Source organism: Xiphias gladius, chromosome 13 (assembly GCF_016859285.1).
Source record: "Xiphias gladius isolate SHS-SW01 ecotype Sanya breed wild chromosome 13, ASM1685928v1, whole genome shotgun sequence".
NCBI classification, from domain to species: domain Eukaryota; kingdom Metazoa; phylum Chordata; class Actinopteri; order Istiophoriformes; family Xiphiidae; genus Xiphias; species Xiphias gladius.
The window spans coordinates 1808407-1833953 of record NC_053412.1 but is presented as its reverse complement, the minus strand read 5'-3'; the positions used below and the strand labels follow the sequence as shown (position 1 = coordinate 1833953).

At 41.7% G+C, this 25547-nt stretch overlaps 1 protein-coding gene across 1 annotated transcript in view; it reads left to right on the top strand.

Moving 5' to 3' along the window:
• LOC120798006 (aryl hydrocarbon receptor-like) overlaps positions 1 to 25547 on the top strand; it is an 81884-nt gene that overhangs the window by 30580 nt on the left and 25757 nt on the right. The window lies entirely within an intron of this gene.

The window sequence follows — 25547 nt, the reverse complement described above, 5'->3', positions numbered from 1 at the left end:
AGGACCAGCTCGACCTCTAAACCCCAAGAGTCTGCAGGATTTCTTTCGAATCAAACACGACAGCAACTGATTTTAATCTTCACCGCAGCCTCAGCACGAGAGCAGCGGCTAATTAATAAAACGAGCCGCTGTGGTGATTCTTTGGAGTGAAAACCAGCAGACTCTTGTCCAGCTGCTGCACACGAGTGCCCGTTCCTCATGGATGTAGCAGCAGATTTCCATATTTTCTGTCTCCGTTATAGTTTGACGGAGCAGAGAACAGAGAGAAAAGCGTCAGCGCGGACACAAAACCCATAGCTCGATGAGTGATATTCAGGTGGGGCTGTGGAGGGAAAACCCCACTGCACAAGCAGCTGCCAGTCAAAACCCCAGGCTGAGGTTAGTTTGGTAATCACCAGCCGGACACACCTCTTACACAGTATAGTCTGCATTAAGTTACAGCCACTTAAAAGTTATTTTTAAAGGGAACTCCAGTGCTTTCAGCCCGGGTGTCAGTCCCATCAATGTGGCTGTTCTGACCATGGTAACTCTGGGAAGCGTGAAGTAGTGTGAGCCTCCTAAAGCAAATAAATAAATATACATACAAGTAAACTTAAATAAATCTTTTCAGACACTTGTCTCTGAGTCCAACCGAAAGTGAACCCTGGAAAGGAGGCCGCTTGCCTTAATATACGTCGTTTTGGCAAAGTTCACATTTTCCGTGTCAAGTTGTTAGGTGTCAACTCCAGAGTTATGAGAATCCGAACCACGCTGAAAAACAATTCAGTTTTCCATGTACGATAGAAGATGTGTTTTTTTTCCGCATTGATCTCTTTTGTCTGAAATTCGTTTAAAGAAGGTGACTGCTCGCCTCTACTCCTCCAAATCCTCATCCTGTGGCTGATTCAGCCACATGTATTGTAAAGCTAGCATACAGGGCAACACACCGGCTCAGACGTGGCCAGATTTCTTTAGATTTCAATACCGTATTTCTTTTTATGCAGTAGCTAAGACAACCACGTTTGTCCTTTCCTGAAAATTAAAACAAAACGCACAAAGAGATTGTTCTGCGTCTAGAAGATCTATATTTTTGAGCTGCTACGTTCTCCCATCTAAAAGATTATTTCAGGCGGGTTGAAAAAGGCTGTTTAAGGTTCATATCAATTCAAGTTCTCACACCCTCAGTGAATTTTTATCACCGACCGCATTTTAATATTTGTTGAGTCATTAGGCAGTCATCGTTCCTGAGAAATCTCTAGTCAGCAGGTTTCTAGAGGCTTGATGCTCCGATAATTGAGGGGATTTACCAATTGTTTCAGTTGTGTTGAAGCCACTGGATTAAGAGGAAAAGGTGCATTATGGCTCCTCAGAATGTTATTCTGTAGTTCAGAGCTTGTTACAAGGTCCTCTGTTATTATCCGGAACCAGTTTTTTGTAAGAGTGTGGTGGTGCGGACATTTCCAGAGTCAGGATACAGTTACCGAGCTGTCATGATCTCATTTTCCTCAGAGGAACAAGCTGCTTCCTGACTTCACTTCCCCTTTATCGACCCAAATGTGTCGGTCGAAGTTAGCATCTCCCTTCATTAGATAATCGTCGAGCTGTTGATGGACGCCCCTTACGGTACGAGAAGCTCCAGCCAAGCGGTCATGAGATAAATATGAGACATCAAAATATGATTAAAGATATATGCTACATCAAAGTATTTTTACTTCGTCTGACTTTTCTCCAGTTTCTGCAGCTTTCTTGTCAAATATTGGCTACTTTCACCACTTCAGACTGCTAAGAATCCTCCAAGTACAACAATACGTAAAGGAAAAATTCCCCTATGGTCGTAACATTTGACAAGATTGTCTGATTTATTAAGCAAGCAAGTTGGCGTAGTGTAGTGCTCATTGCTTCGGTTTGTTTTGCCCGGATGTCCTGCCGTTTTTTTCGATTTCTTCCAGTTTTGATTGATCGGACTGAATTAAATGTCAAATTTAACACACTTTTATGAGATGAAAACAGCCTTTAGAGAAAAAAAGAGCAAAAGGGTTCCCTCAGTAGGCTTCAAGTAACATTTTTTTTTATATATTATCAATGCATCTGCCGATAATTTTTTGTCAATTAATCGATTAGTTGTTTGGTATAAAAAAAACCAACAACGGAAAACAGTGAAAAACGCAGAAAACGCCCAAAGATATATTCTGTTTATTGCACTGTAATTTTCACCCTTAGCTAAGCAATTTTATCCAATTATCCAAACAATTTTAAGGTTAAATAAGTTCAGCCCGTGCTTTCTCTAAAGAGTTACAGCTTTACTGACTCTGTGATACTCAGAGATTATCGCCTGCATGGCATCAACCAAACATCTTGCTTGATACCAATGAGATGCCAGTAACATTATTCAGTAAACGCAGGCTGAAACGGGCGCCAGCGAGTCAGGCTTCTATGCCTCAAAGCCCTGAATCTTCCTCAGGTAAAGGAGGAAATCGGCAGCTGTCGGAGGTTGCCACCTGTGTTTTGGTCCTTTTTTTTCGCTCAGATGATCTCGGGTCTCTCCACAGCCGTAAATCCTTCCGCACCGCTCGTAGAAACGATTCGCCGCTGATGCGTAGAGTTTGACGTTTTAATCTTTTAACCTTGCAAGATCAAATCTGTGCTGCAGTGTTTGGCCTGTTCACCTGTTGCGTTCGCTCTGCACTCCTCTGTCCCGGAGTAAATGAATCCGGGGTATGTGTAGAGATTTATTCTAAGACTGTGTCTCGTACTCACAAGTAACAGGCATTAATCGGCCAATCAGGAGTGAATACTGAGCAAACGGGAGTGATAAATGTCTGCTATTGACAGTGTGTCGGTGCTACCTTCGAGTTTTGGGACTCCCCTGCACACGCTGCACGTCCGTAGCTGCAGCGGCGCTGTCGTTTTAATGACAGGGAAGTGAGTTTGGTTAGATCTTTATGGTGGAAAATTACTGGCAGCCTCTCGGCCCCGCCTCTCTCCTTATGAATGAGAGTTTACATAGGCAGCGAGGCAAGTATGTGTGGGTCATTAAGGCATCGAGGAGCTGCCAAACTGCAAAAAGACAGTTTGGTGCAGCAGGAAGTTGAGCAGCTGTCCCACACAACCTGATATCTTCACTACCAACTTATCTCAAATTATAGATTGAAGTCTGGCTGAGAAAAACAGAGAGAAAGCAAACAAAAGTCACCGGATCAAACATTCATTTCTCACTGAAGTCTTTTTGTTACTTTTTGACAATTATGAGTCTTTTTCAAAACAGTATCTTGTTTTGTGCTGCGGGACCAAACAATGTGTCTATTAACAGTTTATTTTTAATTATAGATTGAAGTCTGGCTGAGAAAAACAGAGGCAAACATAACCAGAGTTATTCCTTATTGTCTCCTTCGTCATCTGTGTTTCGCATCGAGATTTTTAAAATTACTTTTCTGACATTTATGAGTCTTTTTTTTTTTTTAAATTTTACTTTAATGTTTTATAGTCCAGTGTTGGACACAAACATCTGAGAAAAATAGAAATAAACAAAAAAAAAGTAAAGAGTCATTTTTAAAAACAGCAGGGATGTAAAGCTGCTTGAGTTCTCAATGACATATAAATTTAAGAGGAACCAGAGATTATAACTGATTGCAACGATACTGTTTTTTATTTTTAGTAAACAGTATTTGTTATAGATTTATAATGGCGTGTGTGTGCTGTGTAGCTTTGACCGTATGGACATTGTTTTGTACGGTGAGTTTTCTGACTGTTTTAAAGGTTTTAACTGTGACCTTGAACAACAACCGAAAACAACAATGTTTTAGTTTGGGTAAATGAAAGTAACACCTACACCGGGTCGAAGCAGCTTATTGTCTGGGCTTTGATGCTGATCCAGTGGTTTTCTACCTGCGAGTACTGGTTAAAGTCAACGCGACACTGCGTCTGAGCTTCAGAATTTGAAGCTCAAGTCATTCCAGATGAGACATTCAGTGTCTAACAAGGGTTTTCAACATTGTACGTGATGCAGTGAACACATTAGAAAAACAAGTTTAACTAACATAAACCTCATCGGCTCTTTATTTTCCACTTATCATCTCACATCTCCTGCTGTGGTCGATTAATTTCGGTTTCTACACGGCAGAGGTAAATATATGTTAACAGCAACAGGGAATCTGATCTGCATGATACAGCGGATGAATTTCACTAATGTAATCGGCAGTTTACATTTCCCTACATCCTCTGTTGTCTAGCTTCAGTTTTTTTTTTTCTTTTTCATCTTTTGATTTTCTGTTTTTTCTCTTTTCTTAAGAGACACATGAAGCCAAGGCATGGAGAGAAAAAAGAAAAAGCCTGTCGGAGCAGATCCCCCTGAACCCCCCCCCCCCTGTTTCCCAGCTGTCCCCGTGGTCGTTTCTGGGAATATTTTTAATCTCTGAAATCAAAGTTGTGTAATTGATAGGGATATCTGCCACAAAGGAAGGCAAGATGGTTTAAAGTAAAAGGGCCTGTTGGGCCAAGCCTGTGTCACTGTCTTTTTTTTTTTCTTTTCCTTTTTTGTTTGTTTTGTCATGTTTTTGCCACAGTGTGTCTCCGAAAACTCCCCCAGCTCTGATCGGACGCCAGAAAACAAAACAAAAAAAAGTGAAGAGAAGTAACCGTCCCCCAGAGCAGAAAGGTGTGAGGGAAGATGGTGAGAAGATTCGCAGAAGCGTTGCTTTTATCTTAACAAACACAAAGGAAGCTGTCTTGTGAAATCGCCACAGAGGCGTTTGACATCATGCAGAGTTTCACAACACACGGCCTGCAGCACTCATACTTCAACTCAGTAGTTTTACTTTGAACTTAATCTGTGTTCACTTCTCGTATTTTGCTATCAAAGCATTTTCAGTCTTCATCCATGACTGAATGTTTTCTTCTCATTAACATAAATGGTGATCATCAGCCCCTGGAATCTGTCCTGATGTCACGGGACATTTTTCAGCTGCGGCGTAGTTGGTTTGTATTAGTCCTGCTGTGGCTGCGCCTGCTGGGAAGCCACAAAGTCGGTCACTAGGACTGGGTGTCACAATCCATAAAATACCATTGTTACTCACTTGTGGTCAATGATGGGTCTGTCTGTGGTCATCATTGAGTCGATGAAATGTCAAAAACATAGTGAAAAATGTCCATCACAGTTTCCCAGAGTCTGAGGTGACATCTTCAGATGTCTTTATTCATCCGACCAACAGCCTAAAACCTAAAAAATATTCAGTTCACAATGATATAAAACCGAGAGTCCTAGTCTGTGGTTTAGGTAGGTGCCGGTTCTATGGCGTGATGGTCGATTATAGGGGTGGGTACAAGTAGTAGATTAATTGATTACTAATTGGAAATGATCGAACAAAGCAGGATTCTAAAAAATACTATGTTGGCATGGATATGAAATTACATCATTTGGTTAGTTGTGTTACATTTGAGGACTAGACAATTATGTATTATTCCCAACATCAGGTATTGTTTTTGAATGGCGAGAGCGCCTCCTGGAGTGCAGTACTTTAGGTGATTTGTAGCCTTGGTGTTGCCAGGCTAAGTTAGTTTGTAGTGAGTGTTTTAGAGTTAGCGAGCCCTGAAAAGCGTTCAGACGGCCCAGTTTAACCTAGGGGAGCACATGACGGCTCGTGTAATGTGTTTCGCTGGCAGGGAGGAAAGTCAAAAGTGTATTTGAAGTATTTCATCTTTTACTTTTACGTCTTATAAACGAATATGTCTTGTCCGCACTATTGGTTGATGTGGGATAAAGTATATTATATACATTTATGGTTGTATGTCGCGTTAGGTCGTTGCACGTGTTTTTATCGGCCTTTCTGCACGACCAGAACCTGCGACGTTTATGCTTGCGCTGTACAAAACTGTCGACCGGCCACGACATGGCGCTCGTGCTGAACTTAGACGCAGAACCCCTGGTCGGTTTTTAATGCAGTGTAAATTCCGGTCAAAAGTTTAGTCAAATGGGACGACAATGTCCTCAACGAGGTTGACAAAAAGAGACAATACTTTGGGCCAGAGCTGCAACAGTTAATCGGTCGCCAACTATTTTGATGATTGATTAATCGAAGCAAAACTATAGCATGTTCAGCAGTTCCACCTTCTTAAATTCCGACCAGCCAGAAAGTCATCCGGGAGCCCGTTTGTTGACTGTTCAGGCAATTAATCAGGCGTTCTGACAGCCCTCGACCTGCGCATCAAACGCCAACCCGGCAGACGACGATTTGGCAGAAAGTCGGCCCAATTCTGCGTTAAAATCCAGCTCAATCCCTGCAGCGTCTGCCCAGTCTAAGACTAAGACTAAGACCACGAGCAACAAGGGCTACAACTAACGGTTTTATTTTCATTATTGCTCAATCTGCCTTTTTTTCTTTCGACTAATCAATTGAACGTTCAGTAAACTAAGTGTCAAAGAAACGTGACGTCTTCAGAGCTCGTTTCCTACAATGTAAGAAGACAGAATCACACGCCATGACTGCGAGTCGTTTGTTTCGTCACCTTTCTATGCACACGAGTTGGAGAATGGACAGCGTATGCAGACACCCAATATAGTATAAAACAAAGAGAGAAGAAAACTGGCACATAGCGACATATACGAGGCTGGTAACGACCACTTGAAATGACTCCTGAACCATCAAAACTCAGTCGTTGTTTCTCAGGAGCGTTGAGTCGTGACCAAACTCTTCAAAAGCAGCTTCCTGGTAATGGCGTCAGCATTAGGAGCTGACAGCCGGCCTTGAGTTTAGCGCCAGCTGTTGCTGCCGAGTTTGTCTGGAGACAAATGTGTCTGTGTACATACTTCGCAAGTGGTTCAATCCAAATACTTGGTCAGGAAATTAAAACCTGTCTCGCAAAACGCAAGCAGCTGTAGAGGTATGTGTGTTTCTGTGTGTGTTCATGTGTGTGTGATGGTTTATAGTAGATAATCTCAGCTGTAGGTGTTGGCGCGTTGCTGCAGGATACGCTATGACGCATAAAGTCAACACACAACATCAGTGTATTATAATTAATAGATACGACTATTAGCGTCCTTCTCAGTGAAACGAAGCATCCTGAAGTGCCAGAGCCTGTGATCCGTACATTATCACAATCAAATGAAAATTACACAGCAAAAGAAGAAGAAAATCACAGTCTTAGACCTTAAATCATAATGTCGTTTAACAGTTTTATGACAAAGTAGTAAACTACATCTTTTTGGGGTTTGGATTGTTGGTTGAACAAAACAAGACATTTAAATATGCTCTCTGTTTTATAAATAGACATTTTTAAAGACTTTTATCAGGGTGTCTGTAGGTCCTGAAAAGTCTTAAAAAAGAATTAGGCCTTAGAAAGGTATTAAAAAGTCTTCAAGTAGTTTAGAGGTCTATAAATATTTTTCTCTTGCGTGCTTGGATAATCCATTCATCAATTCCCTGCAACTTCTCTGGGTCCACATCGTGTTAATTGAATTCATTATGTCATTAGGAATGACTGATATCTGCAGCCGGGAAGTAGGGAAGAAAACGTGATATAATTAAAGGCCGTATCGTCCTGGTCGCTATGATTGCAGAATGATTGGTGTGAAAGTATGTTCTTTGAGGTGTAAGAAAGCCTTAAATTGAATTTGGTGGACCCTGCATTCCAGTCAATAATGAGTCGATAGTCGTCAGTTGCAGCCCCGCTTGCGGCACTACGGTTTCAGTTTTTTGGTCACTCCAGGTAGATCTCTGCTCCGGCGATTCTTCGCCGCGCTGCTCCTTTTGTTTACATACTTGAGCTCCTGCAGATGAAAGAGGAGCCGGCAGCTCGTTCCAGCTGGTTCAGACATGTCGGCAAACTGGCCGTCCTCGCCGCCGGGCCCGAACACCAAAACAATGGCTCAGGTTGTGTAATCGCTCTACACACCGGAGAGGGCTGCTTTAACCCTTTAGCGGCCCCGCGGGACACACAACATGACTCAAAATATCACTGACTGTGCAAAACAAGTGAAACTAACTTGTGACTGTTGATTTTTTTTTTTTTTTTTTTTAAGGTATGACACAGTAGAAAAAGAATTGAAGATATTTCTCTGGTAGATTTCCACTGTAGTCCCAGCTGCAAGAGATTTCTCTTTTGCAAGAGATAGTTTGAGTGTAGATGACTAAAGCACGGCGCTATTAGACACACATTCTTAAAAGTTACAGCCCAAAAGGTGTCAAACTTGAGGTTTTTTTCTTTTTTTTTTTTAAATATCTGAAAATATCAGTGGATATCATTTCAACGAAACAAAAAAAACATGGTATCTGCAACCTGAAACCTGCCACGGATGTCAGCATTCTGGTCAGAAACACTTTCATTAGTCAATCCGCTGACTTTTGGATGTTGATGTGCCTGAAATGATGTGAAAAATAAGAAAAAACTGGGAGCTAACTGTTTTTGTGTGCGGACGTCCTTCCTTGTTTATATTTAGTTTACATTGTCCTTCACCTGGAACTAAACTCGGCTGCACGTGCTCACAAGTATCTTTTACCTCCATGCACAAAACCGATTTGTTTCCATTCACGAATAATTATCTTCAGCATAGTGACTCACCTTCCCTTCCCTTCTTTTGGGTAAATTGCAGGATTTCTGCTTTCTAAGTAATTAAGTTTTGATGAGATAATTTAAAAAAAAAAAAAAAAACCTCTTCTTTTCCTGCCACCTCTTTCACATGGAGGTCAGACGTCTGAGTCTGGATCTGGTAGAGATTTAGTGTCTTGCTTTAGCACTTCAGCAGGCTTAAATTAACCGACAAACTGGATTTTTTTTTAAGCTCAAACACAGCGATTACAAACCTACAACACGTGGATATTTCGTCTTGCAGCAGATAAGGAAAAGCCTGGATTCATTAACAAATTAGTCAAAGTGACTTCAACTTACCAACACAATGCAGCTGTGTACATGCACACAAGCTACAGGGCAATCACATACGCATAAACCAGTCACCCCCCCCCTCCGACTGTTTAAAGGTAGCTTATCATGTGTTTCCTATTGGGCTTCATGTAGCAGCAGCTGACAGAGCTCTTGAAGCGATCACCGTCCATGTGCGCGGCAGTGCGCTGCCAAAATATTTTTAACCATGTGGTGTGTATTTTTAGGGGCCTGCTGGGATCGACAAATAAAACCTGTCGCCCTCCCCCGTGACGCTGGAAGGGAAGGCGAGAGATTCCCGGCCCAGACCAACAGATCCAGTGTCACATATTAGATTTTTGGCTTGTGTGGCAGGAGAGAGAGCACCCAAAAATTAAGCTTAACAGATAAATATTGGCCGTTTTTATGTATGGAATGATGCATTTTGATAAATGTACGAAAAAGATGCAATTGAATAATCTGTTTTAATTCAAAAAGTAACTTTGATTATCTTTGATTTCAACTCAAACAGCCAATAAAATGAAAAATCTGCTGCTGCAAAAAAAGTTCTGCTTGTTCGTTCTACCACAGACGACAACATAGAAAAAGTTGTAACATGACTGTGTCCAACAAGTTCCCAGCTGGAGCCTATTAACTGAAAAGTTAATAATAATTTTTGTAATTAATCCCAAAGTTCATCAAAAGTAAAGTAATATAACTCAAAATGTTAAGGTGTTCACGCTTCAGTCATAACACTGGCGGCAGATACTCAACCTGATATTGAGAATTTATGTTGACAACCTTTTTATGTCTGTGTCTGTGTTTTTGGGTGTTTGGGAGAACTAAGGCTGCATCTACCAGTTATTTTCATTATAGATTAATCTGTTGATTGTTTTAGCGATTACTTTTCTCCTCTTCAGTCCATAAAATATCAGAAAATGGTAAAGAGAAAAAAAAAAATGTTCTAGCTAAGGATTATTTTTGTTATCGATCGATCTGCTGATTATTGTTTCGAATAAACGATTCATTGTTTTGTCTATAAACAAATAAAATGTTAAAAATTAAAAAGCGCTTTTTGTCTTACAATCTTTGGATTGCGCAAAATCATGATATTTGAAAAGCTACAAAAGGCAAATATTTGACATTATTTAAAAAAAAAAAACAAAAAAACAAGTATAAAGTTATAAAAATAGTTGCCGTTATTGATCTTCTACTAATAACTGATTAATCAACTAATAGTTGCAGCTCTAATCCCCATTAAATTTCCAAACCTCGAGCGGACATATTGAAATTACTTGTATTGTCTGAAGAACAGTACAAAACCCAAAGATTTTTGGTTTAATATCGTAGAAAAACGGCAAAGATACACACTTTGCAAGCTGAAAACCAGTGATTTTCTAGGTGCTTCAGCCTGAAAAATTGACATAGACACTGAAACGAATCAAATAGTTGCAGATAAATGTTTTATTGTGGTTCTTGCGAGAATTATTACATTAAAACCACAGACTTTATTATTTCTGACGTGCCTCTAACAAACAGGATCACCACAGAGTGGTTCACAGACACTGGGAAAAAAAGATAAAAGCGAAAAGAGGAGAGGAGAGAGCTGAAGGGAAACAGGGCCAGAGGGTGAATTCACATGAATGGATGTAGAGCGGAGCGAAAGCAGCAGAAACAGCTGAGAGACAAACTGCAGGGAGGGAGGAGGAGGAGGAATGAATGGTTGAAGTGTTAATCAACTTTTTTTTTTTTTTTTTTTGGATATGCTGCTCTCCCTGCTGTAGCTGCACAAGGGAATCACCTGCCAATCAAACAGTGTGGGCGGGACTGGGACGAGCCTTTACATTGGTTAGGATCCTTATGATTTACATTAAACAGATCAGCCTTTCAAATTAGGTCTACATCATGTGATGTGAACTGCCATTTGATGATGAAGACCGTGAGACGCGATGAGACAAATTACAAAAAAAATGTAAGTGGACCGTTGAATTGAGCAGATTTCGTCACGTGTATATAATGATTATCATTATGGACAGATTTGGCCTGAGCTTTGCAACATTAAAGCCTTAATAGGGAAAAAAAAAAAAACCCTATGTGTTTCACTGTTACACCCCAGGTGACGTTTCAACAGTCACATTAAGACTTGTGAAGTTTTAATATGGTATCAAAGTGATAAAAAGCAGCAGTACGAGTAAAAAACTGACCTAAACATCTATTGAGGCGAGAATTAAATCTATAACAAATAGTCGCTTAATTGGTAAATCCATCAACCAAAAATGAATCAACAAGGATTTTGATAATTTATTAATCATTCAAAACATTTATCACAAAAAAGGTAAAATAATCCTAGTTCGAGTTTCTCTTATGTAAGGATTTTTTAAATTTTTTTTTTTTTTTATGTGTTGTATAGGATTGTAAGATGAATATCTTTGGGTTTTGGGCTGTTGGTCGGACAAAGAATCATTGAGAAATCAACTGATAACCAAAATAATCCTCAGCCACAGCCCCAGCAATGATAAAAAAAAATGATGTGTCTCGTGTGCTGTAAACTGATTATATTTATCTTGGGCCACGATGCATCAAAGCCACAAACTGGCATCCCTCCAGTTTGCGTTTGATAGCTATGACATTTCTTATACAACACGAGCGGCGGAGGACGCCACAGTGAAGTCTCAGAGACTTCTTTCCATTGCGGTCACCGTGACATGGAGACGGTGACATCGGTTTGGCCGAACGCGCGCAGTTACGGGTATAGCCTCGGCGATCTCCAGTGACTGTGACTTGCTGATGGAAAACAAGCTTTCCCGCAGCGTTTCCATGCCAGGCCCTGGCCAAATTGCAGGCCTTTTTTTCTTTTCAACCACCAGTGTTTGCTGACAGCACAGGCAATAAAGTCACGCTCGGCTTACGATTCCCTAAGCCAAATACTGCACTGATGCCATCCAGAGGCTCTGTCGCTCCGCCTGGGGTCGCTCGGCTCGCCTCCGGTCCCACGTCGGACTGTTTGGGTTGGGAGGGCTCTGTGGCGAGGCAGAGCCAGAGTTTACGTTGAACGGGCTTGATTCCAAAACACTATAAATCGATTTAGGAAAAGAAAGGGGATGCCCAATGTCTGTTTCTCAACAATAATGAAAGAAAACATCTCCGAGGTGTTCAGGTTTTACTCTGAGCTCCACTGTTAATTTGGCAGAAAAGGTGTCTTTGCTCTTCAGACGGTGGTTGGGAATTAAATTCTGGGTTCAGAGAGTTCGGGGTTTTTTTTTTTGTACTTGGTTTCCACTTTATATCCAGAGAGGTTTCTTGGAGTTAGATTTCGTGACAAGATGTTAAGATTCTGGTTGTTTTTCAAAGTCATGCAGAAACGCTAAGTGCCGTTTCTCCGGCTGACTATGACATTCCAAGGGGAAAAACAAAAGAGACGGTACAAAAAAATATTTATTTGCCCATATTTTGATACAGAACTCCAGCCGCGATCTGCCATAGCGTCAGTCTTTACAAACTGTTGCTGTGCAGCCAAGCGTTGTTGAAATACACAAATCCTGATTTTATATTCTAGCCGAGATCCCACAGTTTATTTTGGGGGAAATGTGTCTAAAGTGATGCAAAAGTCAAAACGTCCAGAATATTTCCATTTAATGCAACGGCGCAGCCATAAAAAAACACAAAGTCTTAGCGTAGACGTCATGTGGCTTCAATGAAAAACTGGAATAAGAAGAAAGGGAATATACATACATCCCACTGTCCAAGTGGAATATGACGATTATTGCAACCTTAAAGCTTCTTTAAGTGGAAAGAAAAAGCGTAAAGTGGATGTTAAGGGATCAAACTCCAGCAAATAAAACCACTGTAGTTCTCCAAACTGTCTCACAACTTATCAGACTGACTTTTTTCTTTCTTTCTTTTCTATCTGACTAGTTTACACCTTCGAATGATGGAACAGGAAAAACTTGGTGTTAGGAAAGGAAGATGCTCTGAAAATGAGATATTGTTTGGATTTCGGCGTGAAGTGCTCGCTGATGCTTTGTTTAACCGAGGCTTTGCCGCGATAAGTGTGTTTCCATCCACTTGCTTTATGTGCATTTTCAGTTTCCTGAGTGGAAATATTTGCCAAAAAAAAAGTTTTTACACTTAGCTGGGGGGGGGTCGACAAAGTGCACTGGAAGACAGACTCGGTGAATAATTGATGACGCACATGAAGCATGAGACTTAAATTTCTCTCAAGCTTCCAGTAAAGAGAGAAATATCAGGTCTGTGTGGAGCAATTTCCATCATGTTTTCTACGCTGATTTTTCCATTGCTTGAGCTTTGACTGGAAACATAAATTAATTTGCATTTTCTTTTGTGGATTTTCTGGGCATTCTGTTAAAATCTGCACTGAATTTTGGATGGCAACCGTTTCCCATTACTGAAGAACATGGCAGAATTTTCAGTTTAAATCTAATATTCATGTCGCAAACAAAGGAGCGAGCTCAAACCCTTCTACTCCAGTCTCTTGTCTCTGTGTTTACATGCACTGAAGTGACCTTAATTCTTCAATGTCACGTAAACAAGAAACTGTTTATGTAATCGAGGTAGAGGATTTTAGAAACCTGATTTGGCTTGCGAGATTTCTCCTGGAGAGAGCTGATTTCTGGGTCATGTGAGCATGTAACCGGGTTTCTGAGTTTTCTTTTTTTTTTTTTTAAGATTCACCTGAGCAAGACAAAGACTTCAGACGGGAAGTGATTCACTGTGACTGCAGAGCAGCAGGATTAAAGGAAACCTTGCAATAATCAGATATAAAGTTCGACTGACACTAACACAGTTTCCGCCGCTGAACATTTGCCGATTTTTAAAATTCAGCCCTGAAAGCAAAGGCTGTCCTCTTACTAAATCAGGTCTGCCGCATGTACACACAAACTTACAGTAACTAGGTCACTACGGTTTGTGTAAACGTGCTGTCTGATTGCTTGCATAACCTGGTTTCTCTGAGTAACTTTGTTTTCTTATGTGCATGTAAACAATCTGAATGTGGAAATCTGAGCTCGAGAGTTGGAGCTCAGAAAATAAACCCTCAAGTGTGGGTTTTTTTTTGGAGGCCCTTCAGCTTCCACTAATGACACCTTTTGCTCTTTCTCTTTCATGTCTGATCACCCTTCCACACTCCCCCTGCTACAGGTAAGACTTTTATGAGTGTGTGTGTGTGTGTGTGTGTGTGTGTATATATATATATATATACATATATATTATTTATTTTTGGGCAGGTTTTCCTTTTTTTTTTTTTTTTTTTTTTTACTTTTTTCTTTTTAGCTGCTGGTTTTCATCATGAAGAGGAGACTCAAAGTACTTGAGATGCATCAGTACCTCTTGTGGTGTATTTGAGTCGTTTTATAACGCCGTGAATAAAAGTGCCAGGGTCGTAGCATCGGCAGCATCGACGGTATTAGTAGTTACAGTGGTAGCAAGTCACTGAGTACTATTGTTTGAGTAACATTCCTGCAGACCTGCTGGAACAAACCCACCCGGCCTGTTTGTCGGCATTCACGTCTGTTACGCCGAGACAGTGTGAGAGCGTCCTCACGCTGTCTCCGGATCCGCGTATCCGAGGCATCACAGTGAGACGGCGAAGGCGGCGTAACGCATCACCAGTCGGCACACAAAGAGTCGGAGGTTCAAGCTCAGTGCAGAAAACAGTGAGTGTAAGGAGTGTAAAAAAACAAACAACAAACCTCGCCCTGGGCCTCGTTTCCCAGAAGCATGTTAAGGCCCAGGCGATCCTAAGAGATATCAATCTTACAAACGGTGTTAGGCTTCAGAGATGTTCCCCGGAACCAAACCGTTGTCACTGAAGTCGCTCTTAGACACACTCACGGAGCAACGAGCGCCTCCTACGCAGTCGTGCGACGTTAACAAAAAACACGCCGCCCCACCCCGCGGTGGCGCTACTTCAGGTGTGATTTGGGCCGTGCCGGACTCACTCTTCACACAACCTCGAGAAATTTTACATAGTTTGAAAAGCTCGAAGTCTCCTGATTCTATCTGTGCAAAGCGTTTCAGGATCCATATCACTGCAACAGCTGTGACACAGAATTGGTTCAGACTTGTGGCTCCAAAGTGTTTTTGGCACAAAAGGTCCAACGACCTCGTATCGCTGTTGTTATGATTGACGTGACAGTGTCCGTCGTCATCGTCATCACCCTCTTCCTCTTCCCACCTGACATCTTCATCTCTTCCGGCGGAAATCTCTTCAGCTTCCGCAACTTCTCTTTTCCTTTTATTTATTGTGCGCGCAGTATTGTTTTCTGCCGCAGGCTTAAACGCGGCAGGTCTGACACAGAAACGGCGACGGAATGGCCTCCACAATAGGCGGCGTGTGAATTTATAGGAAGCGTCACGGCTTTATTTAGGTTTAACGTGAGTTTCAGAGTAACATCTGCCTCGAGCAGCAGCCAAATCAGTCAGAGTTTCGTTCTCCAAAACTTCCACCGGGTAGCGTGGATCATAAAGGCTGTAGAGCTGCTCCGCAAGTAATCAAGTAAAGCGATGCCGCTTTATGGAGAGAAATCCGTCTCAGTGATGGTGACAAATTCGTGTTATGTACGTTATCTACGAATAAAAACAAGATTTACAAACGTATATGATGGTTTTGGGGTAATTTATTGTGCTCACGCATGCGTCGTCCAATAAACAAACAAATGCTAAACAGTTTTACATGTGCTTTTAAGTGCTGGTGGGAAAACTCGTACGTCCGGCAAAAGACTAAATAGTCAGTTTTTACATCCAGGGTCTGTTATTTTACCCAAACAGAACAATAAATTTTAAGTTGCATCGAAATACCTCTGCAGTTTTAAGTTAAAAAAAAACCCCAAAATAAAGCCATCTGCATAATCTGCTAATCTGAAAATTCTTCTTTGTCATGTGTGTAGACATGTTTTGGGTAAATCTAACTATTTAACAGTCATACACACCACTAATAACTAAGGACTGGGATGAATCAGATCATCTGTGTGGTGGTTTTTTGTTTGTTTGTTTTTTTGAGTTCTGAGACTCTTCTCACCATCTCTGATCCGCAAACGTATGCTGCGTTTAAGTGCTGGTGGGAAAACTGGGCCGTCCGGCCTTTGACTGCATTCCTGTGTAATTTCAAATCGGGGCAAGGTGTTTTTCCCAAAAGATTAAAGAGTTTGTCACCCAGTGATAAGACAGTAATTCAGTATATTTATGTTGTATGGTCTTGTGTCGTGTGGCTCGCAGGTTAGATGTCAAAATAACTGTCTTAATACAACAACACTAACTTTTAAGCATGTGTGTGGGGACCTTGTGAAGCTGTTTTGCAGGCTGAGGAAAGATGAAGTTTAGATGCGGTATCAGAAAGTATCAGATAAAGACACTCTGCCGGGGAGCACGTTGCACTTCTGCAGCAAACCTGCTCACTGACGCTCCTTATCTTTGAAATTTGATCTGTTTGACGCTATTCAGTGTTTGCTCCTGGAGTTTCAGACCAACACCTTCACTCAAACCGAAACAGAGTTCGCAGCTGCTAGAGGCATAGTGACTCAATACTGTGCAAAAGGTGGAAAAGGTAGATCTTTTATAGAAAAAATTATTAAGATTAGGCAAGGTTATTAGGAAAATAAGTGCCCAAAAAATCAAGTGTCTTGTTTCAGGTCTTCCAGCCTGTTTTTCTACAGCTGGGACCGGAGGTGAATGGTATCTAATATTTAATAAAGGACCAGTATTGGTGCTCTATATATCAGATTTCCATGTTATTCACAGCTGTGCAGATGTGCAGTCTGGATTTGATTGTGTGGGAGGCTGCAGGGAGAAAACACCAGAACCACAACACACTCTCTGATAACTCCCCTGCTTAAACGTCCAGCCGAAGGCTTTCACTTAACACTTAACACTTTCGCAGCCCAGATCCCACTCTCTGGGATCTGGGCTGCGAAAGCTTGTCTTGCCCACACTGTTTGTGCTTTTAGGGAAATTAATTTTCAAGTGCCATAAAAATCATCCCTGCCTTCATTTGCACAATCACACTGGCTCCATTTTTTAGTTAAAGCTATTCAGTAATGGATTATAGACAAATTTATTGTGTTTTTGTCCAAATTGTACATAATTTTTGAAACATCGCCCTCAAAATGTTTGCAGCTTTGTGCCTCAAGCAAACATAAAGTAGGAAGTGATGAAGTTTTATTGGGTTGTGGCATTTCCCTTCAGTATTTGATTACTTGATTCAGCAGGATTTGAGAAACTGAATCAGATTTTAAAATATACTGGAGAAACAGCCTCTTCATAAATTCGATAAAGAGCCGTCATCTTAAAGCTTTGAGATATCTGAAGAAGTCGTGACGCGCAGTACTGTTTTCGGTCGCAAACAAAGGGGAAAACTGTTCGACGTTTGAAACCGTTCCTGTGTCTCAGCCGCACTGAATATATATTTAACAGTCATCTCTCAATCAAACCGCCCGGCATTGATGGAAATAATGAGAAATCACTTGCATTTACATCGCACGTGTGTGTGTGTGTGCGTGCGTGTGTGGGGAGAGTGTGTTTCACCACAGCGGCAGCTAAGTGCTACCACTTCCGCCTCGTGGCACCCACAACGTGGCATCATCTCGGCTCGGCTGAGGGTTTCAAAAGGCGCAGGCTGCAGTGTAACACAAACGTGGCTTTGTTTACATGAAGATTTATTAGATCATTTTTTATTTATTTATTCATTTATTTAAACTCTGAATAGTTTGCTCTAATGTTTTATGACAAATTTCTGTAATGTAACTCATATGAAACAGTGAGTTTAGGGAAATCTGGTGAAGAAAGCTGCATCAACACTGACACAAAGTTTTAATACTTCTACTGTTCTAAGTCAAACTTTAGTCAAAATTAACCAAAAAAGCTAAAGAAAACTATAAAAATAAAACTAAATTTAAGCTGAAAGTAATATTTTATTCATGAAAATCTCGGTTTAAGGCACCAGTTAACCCCATTGCCATCTAATAATCATACTTTTTTTTGTTTTATTTGACTCCTCAAACCATGATGTTTGAAATTCTCTGGATCTGGTGAGGAACTCAAGCAAGTTACCACTACTGTTAAAGTCAAAGGGTAGTCAAAATCAAAAAAAAAAAAAAAAAGGCAAAGAAATGCAAATAAAATTAAGTGAAAAGTGAAAAGTCATGCAGGAAGTCTCAAATTAAGCCTGTTTTTAGTCTGAAAATGCAAACTTTTCATATATGAATATAGTTTTTTGTTGGTGTAACTAACTGACACTCGACAGTTTCCACATAATGTCAGCACTGTGTCAATAACTTTCCAGATCTTCATAATTTAAATGAATCAACATGTAATCAAAGCCACCTTAAAGACTTCTCAGTGCCACTCGCAGGTAAAAGCTGAGGTGTGTGGGGGGGGCTGAATCACGGCCCTGTTGATGTCATTTTACGGAAGCTCCTCAGGGTTTCTCCGCCCACCGCCGAGCTGAGGCAGGAAGCTGCTGAGGTCGGCTGGGTTTTCCTCTGATGCACTTGCACAACTGAGGCAAGGGTTCAGAGCAGGCCTCGGAAAACCTCTGTGAAATGGCACCCGAGCAGCTGAATTTGATACGTAAATAAATCAGTGGCGGCGTCTGATGCGCGTCTTGGTTGGATTTGTACGGAAAAATCAGGGGTCAGTTTGCGCTTTAAAACTCAAAAACGCTTTAAACTGCTGCAAGACATCTGCAGCAGTTTATCTCATTTAAGTCACATAAAACCATAAAGTTTAAAATTCCCTTTTTTTGCACACAGATCTTGTCAAGAAAGCAGGATCAAATTCAGCTGAATTGTCAAATTTCCGTCAGTTATTCGCTGTTGGATAACGTCTGGTTCCTTGAGGGAGAAGTTAACTTACGACTACCAAGGTGCATTTTGGCGCGACACGTCCGATCCCAGATCATATAGAATTTTTAATTCACGCCTCCTCTCCGTGGCAATGATGGCTGAGCCCCGTGGGTATTGTAGTCTTTAGATTTCTCAGTAAAGAAGTTGAAATAATTAAAACCTTTGGTCTAACGCAAACCTACAGGGTCGTTACATTATCCGGGAGAGTCCCGTGTTTCTGTGTCAAGTAACTTCAACGATATGGAATCAAGAAAAAATTAAAATGGGAATGCACTGCTCTTAAACTCCATATGGCCCAACCCTACTTTGATTAAACTTGAGTCACTAACAGTCAGTCAGTTATCGAAATGAGTGAAATTGTTAATCAGAGCCTCAGCAATTAGTCAATTTTTAGTCATGTTTAAGCAAAAATGTAAAACATTTTCTGTTTCTAGCCTCTGAAATATGAAGATTTGATGCTTTTCTTTGACGTACATGATAGTAAACTGAATATCTTTGGGTTCTGGACTGACCGAAGACGTCGCCTCAGTCTGTGGGAAATTACATTTTTCACCATTTACCTTCATTTTATAGATAGAAAGAATAATCCGTCAATCGAGAAAAGTTATCCACGCATTAATCGATAATATAATAGTAATGGGTTGCGGCCCTGCTGTGACTAATCAGTTAATTGTCTTAATTTGCAGCATGTGTCTTTGTTATGTCACATATATGTTGAGCCCAAACGATTTGTCAACACATTGATTAGTCGACTGGCAATAAAAAGAAAAAGAAAGGAAAAAAAAAGAAGGTAATCAACACATTGTTTTCTATTTAAGTCTGTTTTCTGTTTTCTTTCCTGATGACGTGGTGGCCCATTCGCTCCGATTGAAAACACGTTTCTCGGCTCCTTGCGCCGCTTTGAAAGTCAGACAAGAGACGGGGAGAGAAGGTGGTCGAGAGCAGTAAGAAAGGAGTAGAGAGAAAGAAAAGACAGAACAAGGCGGAGGGAGAGAGATGAAGCGAGTGAAGGAAATGAAGAGAAAGCCAGAGACAGAGAGAGAGAGTTTGGCAGAGGAAACTTATCACTCAGACATGATCTGAAGCGTGTGCGCACACACACACCAACACACACACACTGCAGAAAACAGACTAGATCCAGCCAACTCCTCTGATCTAAGTGATAGTGTTTCCATGTCAAGTACACACACTGATGCACACAAACACTGTCACACACACACACACGCACACCTCTGCCAGGAACAGAGCACATCCGTCAGTTTTTGGGTGTGTGTACTAATGTGTTTATTTTTCACATGCAGTTTGTGCATGTTTTTTTTTTTAATCCATGAATGTCTATAAATTCATACATCATATACATTTTTTTAAAGTGTGTATGTATGTGTATGTGTGTTAATCCATGAATGTCTATAAATTCATACATACATTAAATTTCTAAGAGTGTATGTATAAGTGTATGTGTGTGTTAGAGCTATGTAAACTCTGTAGCTCCATTACACACACACACACACACACAGTTTATACAAGATCCCGTCAGCTCTGACGGTCCGGTCCGGTCCGGTTCTGACCTTTCATTTGGTTCTTGATTTCTGACAGGAGTGAGACCTCTTCGCTCTCTTCCTTCAGCTTTGAACAAAAGATCTTTGACCCCCCCCCAACCCCCCCTCGCTCTCTTGTCTAAATAAACTCTTTACACGCAACTCCACCGGCTGCCTGCTGAGCCTGTCTGCTGCTGAGAGAGCCTGTCAGTCAGCGCTCAGGGTCACAACCAGTCAGGCACACTGGGCTCAGGGCCTGCCAGATACTGACTGACTGGATCATTTACTGACTGACCTGCTGGCTGGACTATTCACTGACTCACTGGATTACTGACTGACTGACTGACGGGTTTACTGGCGGACTAGTTTAATGAACAACTGACTGGTTTTACCGACTGACTGATATACAGACTTGATAACTGGTTTACTGCCTCACCAGTTGACCGATTTACTGACTTAGTAGCTGGTTTGCTGACAGATTCAGCGCTTGATCCACCGACTGGCAGATGAAAACCTAAATTGGATCCGGCACAGATATTTCCTGCTTTACGGGAAATTCTGTACCTCAGCAGAAGCTGAGCTGACACACGGTTACGTTTCAGATATTTACCAAACACACTGCACAGACGTGCAAGGCCGATTAAATCATCCACCTTCCGCAGCTCAAACTACTGATTAATGATATGGAAAGAAAACTGTTGAAAACTAGATTCCACCTCTGCTTTCTGCTTTTCACAGCAGCAGTAAATAGAAGTCGGCTAATTAGGCTTTACTGGATTAACATTACTGCTGTCATTGGCAACAATAACAACCACAGACCCTGCTACTGTAACTCTTGAAGTTGTCGCCATGTTTTTGCATCAAGGCAGAATTACTGCAGGGAGAAACTGATCTATGGACGTTAAGTGAAAGACTGAAGTGCACCCTCCCGCAAATTCTGGGCACGAACTTATTATTTCTGGCAACTTCTTGGGGGAGGATCCTCTCCTCTTTGGAGGATTTATTCAACTCCAGAGCCGCAGTCCTGGACAGAAACAGTTTGGGTTTGGACGGAGGTTTTAATGTTTCAGAGTTTGGTTTGGTGCAAAGAGGAAGAAGTGTGGTTACGGTAGAGAAAGAGAAAGCGGAGAACGTGCAGATCTGCTGTTAATGAGAGAAAATCTGATAGTTACGATTATGTATCTTAAATTCATACATTTTTAAACCAGGTTTGGTGCTGATGGCCACTTGTTTATATGAAGATAACCTTTTCTCCTACTTCAGCTTGATTACTCTGTTGATGAAAAGTCAGGGCTGTGTGTTTGTGTGTGTATGTGTGTGTGTGTGTGTGTGTGTGTGTGTGTGTGCGTGCGTGTGTGTTTGTGTGCGCGTGTGTTTGTGTGTTTGTGTGTGTGTCAGGGGGTGGTTTCCTGTCCTCAATGGGTCCATGGCACGACAGCGATAAGCACCGGAGCTACATTACGCTTCAGACTCCATTACAGATTACTGGCTGTTGCTCAGTTACCACCCCCTCCTCTTCCATCAACCTCCTCCTGTCTCTCCTCACCCTCTTGGCCTCCTCCTCCTTACTCCATTTCTTTCCTCCCCCTCTTACAAAATCTCACCTCACCTCCTCCTTCCACCCCTCTCTACCTCTTTTCTGCTTCCATCTCCGTCCTCCTCTTCTTCCCACCTCCTCTCTCTGACCTCCTTATGCCTCCTCCTTTTCCTCTTGACCTTTCCATCTCCTCCTCCTCCCCCTCATGTCTCTCCTCACCCCCTTCCCCTCCTCGTTCCAATGTCCATTTCTTCTCTCCCTCCTGTATAAAATCTAACCTTCTCCATTCACCTCCATTTACCGTCCCTTTGTGTTTGCCTCTGTCCTCCTCCTCTTCCTTCCACCTCCTCTCTTTTCATTTCACCTAATGCCTCCTTCTTCCTCATCTTGTCTCTCCTCACCCTCAATCACCTCCTCCTCCCAGTTTGTTCATCCCCCTTTTACAAAATCTCCTCCCTGCATCTCTCTGTACCTATTTTTCCTTCTCTGCCTCCTCCTCCTCCCACCTCCTCTGTATCCTCCACCTTACCCCCCTCACTCTTGTCTTATCCTCACGTCCTCTTGTCTTATCCTCTCCCTCCCCCTCCTATTCCCATTTCCTTCCTCCCCCTTTTACAAAATCTCCTAAACGTCCTCCTTTCATCTTCTTTTACTTTGCTTCTCTGTCCTCCTCTTCCTCCCACCTTCTCTGTCTGCCCCCCAGCTTCCGCCTCTTTCTCCTCCTCCTCTTCTCCCCTCATCCCCTGTATTTCTTCCTCCCCCTCCCGCTCCCATTTCTTTCCTCCGCTTTTTCCTTCTTTACCACAATCACCTCCTTTAGCCCTTTCTGTTTCCATCTCCTGTCCTCCTCCGTCCTCCCGTCAGCGCTCACCTCCTGCCTCTCTTGCCACTTATCTCCCCCTACTCCTCCCCGTCCTCCATCCGCTTCCCCTCACCCGCTCCACACCGTCTCCTCCCTCCTCATCAGTATTTACTGTATAATAACATTTAGCAGTTCCAAATTCGAGAACATGTAATCATACAAACCATTCAAAAGCCAGTAAAGGCATATCAGAGGCCATTGTGTGTGTTGGTTTGTGTGTGTGTGTGTGTTCATGTGTTCATGTGGGTGTGTGTGCTTGTTCACACAATAATCATGCTAAATGTTTTCCCTCTCTCTCTCCTTGTCTTTTCCTCCACCGACCTCCTCCCTCTCCGTTCTCAGCTCAGGATGCCAGGGGTTGAAAGTTCGCACGCGAGGCTGAGTGTGAGTGTGAGTGTGAGTGTGAGTGTGAGTGTGAGTGTGAGTGTGAGTGTGAGTGTGAGTGTGAGTGTGAGTGTGAGTGTGAGTGTGACGCACGTACGCACGTATGTGTGTGTAGGGAAAATAGAGTTCATTCGAAAGTAAGCAACTACAGCAAATTAGCCGTATTGCCATCAGTTGTGTTGAAGCAAATACACTACCTTCCTGAGCATCATCATTTCTTTCTTTCTTTCTTTCTCTCTTTCTCTCCTTCTCTCTTCCTTTCTTTCTCCGGGGGTGGATCACATCAAGACCTCCCAACTTTCTCCTTTTTGGGTGTCTCTGAGCGTAAACACTTCTCTGAAACATGTTGCCAAACTCTGCTGGGGACTCCTCTCACTTTGTTGCTTCTGTTTTTCCTTTGTGTGAAATTGACCCAATTACTTATCTCTTTTTATCCTCTGCTCTCTGTCTTTGCCAGATACTCACTTTTGTAAGTGAAAATTGATAACATCCGAAAAGGTTTTGGGCTCAAACTCTGTCTCTGTAACCACATAAATATTTTGTTGTGGGTAATATTTTCATATCATGATCAGTTTATAGAAATAAAAAGCCCTTTGTCTCATTATTACATTTCCACAAAAACCACAGTCTTGTGCTGTCAGCGACTGGTTTCTCTGCCTTGCTCGAGGGCATAAAGATGTTATCTTAATGGATTATTTATTTTATTTTTTTTAAAGTAAAAGCCTGAATGAATCGACATCTACCTGGGACGGTAGGTGATGACAGAAGAACTGATGCCAGTCTTTGCTCGCTTACATTAAAAAAGTGCCTTGAGCGGCAGAATATCTTAAAATTTAGGTCTGTCAATGAAACTAAATGTGAAGTTCAGTATGGGTTAGTGCATCCATGATACAAAAATGATCTCAGCGCTCAATTATTTTACAAAGTACCATTATTTAAAAGGGGAAACTGGCTTTTTTTTTTTCTTTTTTTTTCATCATAATAACATAAGTGATTGCAAGAAATAGCACTCACCTTTTTTTTTCTGATTTGAAGAACCCCTGACCTCAACCTGCCCTTTCCCTCCTGAAGCCCAACCCACCCTCAGCATGTTGGTCGTGTTAGTTAATGTATAATCTGGGAATGAGGAAACTTCTGTCATGAGGCAGGAAAACACCATTAAAGCTCATACATGTGCCCCATGTTCTGATTGTTGACAACTTGCTGTGATCGTTTCAGGTTTTTCTATGATTTAGCTATTAATGCAATTCTATACAGAACACATCTTGCTTATTTTGACTCTACGTTTTTATTATATGTCCAAATAAAACATATTGAAAATACTGACTGCTCATTTACTGGTCGGTGAGAACAGCTAGGGGCTGCAACTAACAGTTATTTTCATTATTAATTCATCTGCTGATCATTTTCTCGATTAACTGATCACTCCTTTAGTCTGTACAAAGTCAGAAAACAGTGAAAACCGCCCTTTATAGTCTCTCTCAGCCCAAGCTGACGTCTCTTATTCAACCAACGGTCCCAAACCCGAAGACATTCGGTTCACTCTCATGCATGTAAAAGAAAAGCATCAAGTTTTTACATTTGAGAAGCTGAAATCAGCAAATGTTTTTTCCTTTAAAAAAAAAGCAGTCAAAATGACTAATCGGTTATGAAAGTAGTTGCCGATTAGTTTTCTTTCATTCAATTTATCGTTTAATGGACTAATCTTCATGCATTGAAGTATGTTAATGTATGTATTTCTGTGCATCTGTACGTATTTGCCTTTCTGGTGTGTTGTTTCAGTTATCCTGTAAAGCACCTGGACGTGCTTTCGTATGAAGTAAAATTTGAATATGAACGTGAATTTGAACTTGAGTGACACATACCTGCAGTACGATGGTGTTTTTGGACGACATTCAGGAACTTAATCCCACATTTGACTAAATGAAACATTCATCAAGATGCCGAGCGATGAACCCAAGCCAATGGTGTTTTCTCCACAAGTGCTCTGCAGATGAACTCCTCAAATTGCCCTCCGTTTAATGAATGATTGGTATGATCCCAGTGTGCGTCTGTGTTCGTGTGTGTAGGCGTGAGGGTGTGGTGGGTCGTGTGCAGTATCACCCGAGGGTGACCTGCCGTTCAGACAGTGGAATGTAAACACTGAGACGTCTCCTCCAGACTCAGCCTTATCGCAGCCGGCTAGGGGTCAGAGGTCAGCGCTGTCTGTAGGAACAGCAGGTTAAGGGCTGGAGCGGTGTGTAGGTGTGTGTTTGTGTGTGGGCTTGTGTTTTTAGAGCACGACCTTTCACTGGACTTTAGGCTCGTTTCAGCTTGACCTACATTGAATTTTCACTCCATGAAGGTGACTCTGTGTGACTCCTGTCCGTCATGCAGTGCAGTCAGTGCAGCGGCCCAGGCCTACGCGGGAACTCACGAGGCAGACGCCCCCCCCCCCCTTTTTTTTTTTTTTCCCCACAATCAAACATTAATTTTCACAATCAAATATCTGTTTTTCCCAATTGGATTATGTAATCGAATTTCGAATATTCGCTGACAGC